The sequence below is a fragment of the Pygoscelis adeliae genome, unplaced genomic scaffold, assembly GCF_000699105.1.
Source record: "Pygoscelis adeliae isolate BGI_AS28 unplaced genomic scaffold, ASM69910v1 Scaffold208, whole genome shotgun sequence".
In the NCBI taxonomy this organism is placed as follows: Eukaryota; Metazoa; Chordata; class Aves; order Sphenisciformes; family Spheniscidae; genus Pygoscelis; species Pygoscelis adeliae.
In genome coordinates, this window is record NW_008825290.1 from 60,275 (window position 1) to 66,373 (window position 6,099).

The 6,099-nt window shown below is 48.8% G+C and overlaps 1 non-coding gene across 1 annotated transcript; it reads left to right on the top strand.

Moving 5' to 3' along the window:
* Positions 1-5,455: 5,455 nt before the first annotated feature.
* On the top strand, positions 5,456-5,538 carry TRNAL-UAA. Its single transcript has one exon. It is a non-coding gene; the product is annotated as a tRNA-Leu (tRNA).
* Positions 5,539-6,099: the final 561 nt, after the last annotated feature.

Sequence of the window (6,099 nt, forward strand, 5' to 3'; positions counted from 1 at the left end):
GGATATGCTGAGCCAAAGGAGACGTTCTGCTTTTAGGCAATGCCTTTTATTGTATTTCAGTGAAGTTCTGTGCTTTTCTGAAGTTCTTAGGTGCAGCGCTTTTAGAAATGAGCCTGTTCTTTCTCTTTGCTCTTGCAAAACACGCGACTTTCATACGATTTCCCAAGCCAATTTTCTTTTACAGACTGCAGCCAAAATTTCCCTTCCCTAATTAACCCGGAATGGTTTTTGAAGAAGTTTTAGCTGCAGAGAACATCAAATTTAACTCTTAGCCTGGAGCCAAGCTCTGGGCTAAAGAACACACATCGTTTTAGGAATTCATGCAGATGCACCTTGACATCTGGGATGTGATATGTTGCCTGCACACTTCCCCGTTGAGATAACAAGCAGTATTGGGCACTGCTGATGCTGCAGGTGGAGCGCAAAAGGTTTCTCCCATTCCTTCCAACACTTTTGTCCAAGCTGTGTAAATAACTGTAGATTTCTTTGACACATGCAAGCCTCTTCTGTTGATATTTGTCCATGTGATAACTCAATCACCCCATTTCCCCTCTGGGTTGATTCTGAGGGTAGTGTGCTGCAGTGTTTCCGAAGTTATGACCCCATAAAGGATGGAGTTGAGCCTTTGCTTACCACGGCTAGCTCCTCTGTCATGTGAAAACTCAGCCAAAAATATGCAACACATATGCTTTTCTAGTGTGATTTTGGAATGCCTTTAATAGAGCCTAGTTTACCCACGTCTGGTGACCAATATGTGCTGAAATTCAGGCATGGAGAGCGGGGCTGGAAGGGGTCTTCAGAGAACATGTGCCTCAAGTCAGGATCAGCCAGGTTTCTCTTTCTGCAATGAATGTAGAAAAACTCTGGCTGACTGCATTAGGCAAGAATAGATGGACATGCACTGAATGTCTCATTTAGATCAGGCGCCTTTATGACTCCATGATTAGGGCACTCAGCATCACAGCGCTGTGACCCTCAGTGTGTTCTTGAGTTTTCTTTTCTGCACAGCTGTGACTCATTTTCTCTCTGTTGTAAGTGATGGTGTTTGGAAGAGGCATGGAACAGCAACAGGGAGATATGGGTCCATGGTGGTATCTTTCACAAAATCTAGTCCAGACTGAACAAAGGCAAAGCCTTGATGAGCTACGTGTACACCCTGTCCAGAACATCTATGGGAATAATTGAATGTGGGTAGGTGATGACTCTGAAATGCTGAACCATCACCATTCACTCCAGACATCTCATTATGAGCCCATTCAGAACACAAGCAGAAACAATGATGTGAAGCCTAGATACTTTGAACCATCAAGATTAAGTTTTTGAGAAACTGTCTGTTGTCCAAGAAATATTTGTGGAAAATAACTGGGAGAATAATTTAGACTAGCAATAGCTTGTGGAAAATTGTAAACAGCTGGGAGATCATTCCTGAGCAGGAGAAAGTAGACAAATCCATTATTTTCTATGACTTACTACTTTAGCTGTGGTAGCTGCATTGCTTTTGGTTTGACGGAGTTTTTGTTGTCTTTTTTGAAAGAACTTAATCAACAAAGAAAACATATTTTCCCTCTGGGATAAATAACCTCCTGTAATTGCAGAACTCCACTGGTTTTTAATCCAGTCTGTGTGCCCACAGTAAGTGGTCTCTGGTTTTCTGGCCGAATACCAGTATTTGCAAGCTTTGTGGAAAACCTTTCCTCTTGAGCTATAGAGCACCATAAGGTTCGTAGTTCCACAGGGGCTGACTTGAGCCAACAAGCAGTGAGGCATCATGTCAAATTCTGCAGAGTATAAGCTTTCACCCATAGGAATACAACATGTATTTTCTAGCCATTCCTTAAAGAAAACCCTCTGAATACAAAGTGAGGCTGGCTTGATTTCCTGAACTGCCTCTCAAGAGGGAGGAAAGATAGGAAGGAAGAGCGATCTTCTTCTGTGCTTGCTTGCCTGTTTATTCTTAAACCTACTGAGGACCAGTTAAATAGTAATGCTACCCTGTTCGACTCTTCTTTTTGTCGGTAAACTCCAGCTACTGTCAAAATGTGGTAGTTTACAGTTACATGTGGGACATGAATAGCGTATTTAAAACCTGACACAGTTGGAAGAGCTTCCTCATTAACTGCTACATGAACACAATACAGGAGCCCTGTTGCTATAAGCAGCATGAATTTCCCCTCCCAAAGCCTGCTGCACAAGGTGGAGCTGAGCTGTCATCTCTCACTTTTAACCTAAGATGACCCTGGTAGGTCTGATCTGTGTCAAACATTTGGGTCACTTAGTGCTTGTGATGGTCGTAACCCACAAGCTGAACTGCTCGCGAGGCAGAGGAAGGGCATAAGAGGAGCACAGAGGAGAACCCTGTCCTACTCTTTCTCTTTTCCAACTAGTTTCTAAAGTGATGATGCAGAGATCGGTTTTGCCCCTGCATCAGTAAAGCAGAGAAGTTTTGGCCTGAAATCTCTTAAAGTGCCATTTTTACTCTGCCTTGCTTATAACCTTAAGGTTTTGGATTTTTTCTTTTTCTTAATTACCAATCAGCAACTCTCCAGCTGCAGTATTAACATGTGGGATGGTGGTTGCCTCCAGTGGCTATTTCAATTAAACACAGGTCTACTGAATAGACACCAAGTGCCAGGAGATCTCTTTTAGAGGGAGAAAGGGTGAGAGGAGAAACTGCTTTCCAGTTAATATTGCCAATGTATTTCTGAAGCAAAGGATGACACCTTTCTGACTTCAGGACATTATTAATGTCTTTCTCTTACAGAACATGTGTTCTGGAAGCCTGTAGCCATGTCACCTTCAAGCTGTCATCTCATGGGGATACTGCAAACAAGGTACAGCCTGCCTGGCTTGGGATTGCATAGGAGACATCCAAGGCACTACAGGTAATTCAGCTGATGTTACAACCCCCCCGGCAGGCAAGGCTGACTCCAGACCCAGCAAAGTGCCAGCCAGCTCTCTGTGCAGGTTTGCAGGTGAAGCTGAGCAACCTCGTGGATGATGCACAGCCATGGAAGACCCTATGAAGCATCTGCTCGGGGCTGCATTTTTAAATACAGCCAAGTTGTGCCAGCGACCCCCTTGGATATGTGTCATGGTAAGTTTGAACCAGGCAAGGAAAGCTGAGCTGCCCCCACGCCAGTGCCACTGTGGACTGCACATGGAGATTACCCTGAAGGCTCAGCAACAGCGGTGCAATAACAAGCCGATATCTCATTGCCATGTGCCTCATCCAAGCCTCCCTGCAGCAGCACAAATGCCAACCAGGGTGTCAGCAGCGAGAGGGCTCTGGAAAGGCTGAAGGGTCTGAGGGGCTTTGAGAGGAAGGGCAAACAGTGCCCATGCAGGCTCGTGCTCAGGCTGGCTGCTGGTCCCTCAGCACAGTTTTTTTGCCTGGCCTCCTCCTAGCTCAGCAGGAGATAGGCTCAGCTCCTAAAATGGGTGCAACTAGGCTGGTAGCCAGGCAGGCACTGGAGGCTGTTTCAACACAGAGATTTATGGCGAGCTCAGAGAGGCTTGGAGGGGGTTGTGGCTGGGAGAGATTGGTCCCTGGAGAGAGCAGCAGATGCATTTTGCAGCCCTTGCTGTTCTGGGCCAGCATCTTCTTTCTTTGCCTGTGCTGGGAGGATGCCACAGAGCAGGAAGTGTCAGTCAAACCTGCTCTCTCACACATCCATATCACTCCCTCCACACATGCCTTAAACCTGCACTGGACCACAATTCCAAAACTTTATTCATCCCTCAGGCTGCCAATTCAAGTAGCATTTCCCAGCCTGGACCCAAAGGATTAAGGTGGGATGTTAACTGCAAAGCTGGGCTCGCTGGGTGCTATGGGGATCTAGGCAGTGTGGGTCATGGACATCCTTGAGGGCAGGTCCCTTCTCTCCATGCTGTGAAGAGCAGATGTGACATAAAAGCTTCCTTTCGGAGAGGGCATGATTAATCTTTGCTTCTTAGAGGATGACAAATATATTATATTCGCCAACATGCACATGCATTCTCTTCGCCTGATGGGTGACCCCTGTCTTAATGCCAAGTGTGCGAAGTCCAGCTCTGCAAACGAAGAGGAGAGCTTTGCAAGCTCATTAATGCTTTGAAGTCACTCATTAGGAGCAGATTCCTTGGGAGCTGGTGAGCGCAACACCCTTGGTGAGCATGGTTTCATTTGATATTAATGCGGGTGATGGAGCTGGAGGCATCCGGGGATGCTGAGCTGCGATTCTGCACACACAGAGCAGCATAGTAGATAGCTGTAATATGATGGGCAAAGGGAAGCAGGGAAAGTTGCTGTCCCCTCTTGGCGCCTAAGGGGGTGAATTTTCCTCCTGGCAGGACTTCTGCATGTGAATAGGTTGACACAGTCCTCTGCTGAGCTGAGGACCTGCAGCATCCTCCAGTGGGATGCCTGGGGTCCTTCTGCCTTGCTTCCTAGCACTCCTGAATTAACTCTGGAGGCCAGGGTGACCCCTCCTTGGCTGAGGAGCTCTGTGTCACCCTCTTTTGAGACCTGGAAACACTCCTTTTTCTGGCCAGGGCCTCTCACCTCTGCAGCAGCCAACTGCAAGCCCTCCAAGCAGCTCAGCTACCCCAGAGCACAGTCGTGAGCAGTCCCTGGGGAAGCGAGGAGGGAATTGCTCTCATCTTCAAGCAGGACAGGACCAGGACAGCCTGGCCAAGCGTGTCTCCAGCAGACAGGATCCTCTGGTGAAAAGGCCTGGCCAGGTTTCTTTGTGTGATAGCGTCCCTGTGTGAAGGTGCTGGCCTGGGAAGAGTGAGGGTGGCTGAAATCAGAGACAGAAATTATCAGGCTCCTGTGGCTTAAGGGCTAAAGACCTCCTGCACATAGGTATTTGGGGGCTGTGGGTTTGAATCCCATGTGATTCAACAGATTTTTTTGTGTTTGTTTTGTTTTTTTTTCTTTTCCCCGTATGGCAGAAAAAAAGCTGTACCTCACCCCAAAGGAAAAAGAAAGACTCTTCTGCCCCACTGTCTTTCCCAGCTAAATGCCCTAGTAGAGTCCCAAATGCGGACTGGAGGGAGTGAGGAGCGGGACCCGAGGTGCAAGAACAGTGGTTTAAATGCATGGCGTGTCTGGCTGAGTGCTGTTGGGCTTTCAGAGCTGCTCCCGTCCCCCTGGGCACCCAGCAGGGTGAGGCTGAGACCCTCCAGAGATGACCCTCCTGCACCAGGGTCCCAGGCGGTGTTATCACCAGTGACTATGGTCCTTTCACAAGGACCTAGTGTGACACACAGGGGCTGTGCCATCCTCCATGGCCCTCGAGACCTGGTGCCTCCCAATGAGATGTTCCATGAGTTTGCTGGGGACATAAAAGAAGGCAGTGGGGAGGGGAAGCTGTCACTGGGCTTGGGAAGCATCTTGGGTTGGGACCTTGAGGGCTTGGTGAGGTGTGTGCCCTCCAGAGGAGGAGCTAGTGGGACAGGGGAGAGCTTACAGCCCACCAGGATGGCCGAGTGGTGAAGGCGTTGGACTTAAGATCCAATGGGCGCATGCCCGCGTGGGTTCGAACCCCACTTCTGGTAGGAACCTCCTTTTTCTCTTGGTCCAAATCCCCCACCCCAGCTTCTAGAGCATTGGTTCAGAGCAGGGATGGGAGCTCTGGGCCCTGTGCCTGGGGAGCTAAAGCCATTCAACGCCCCAACATGAGGACCCTGGTGGAACTGAGCCACCCTATTGTCCAGCACCCTATTGTTCAGGCTGAACATGGAGAGAGACATGAGCTGGTCCCTCTGGCATGCAGGGTGCAGCTCTCGTCCTTCATGCAGGGAGTGCTGAGACTGTCATGGGCTTGAATCCCACATGCTCCCAAAATAGCAACTTGTTTTTCCCATGGCAGAAACAGAAAAACCTGACTACTCTGAAGAGGGGAAAAAAAAGTGTTGAGCTCTAAACAGCTCAGGCAAGTCACAAATGGAAACCAGCGCAAACAAGTGGATTCAGGGAGATGGGTTTGGGGTTTGTGGAGACTGCTCCACACTGGCTTCTCTTGCCAGCTCTGTTCCATGACCCCAGACCCAGTGCTTGGCTCATCCAAAGCACTGTTTGGCACTCCCCAGGGGGATTTGGCAGTGTCACAACCCCCT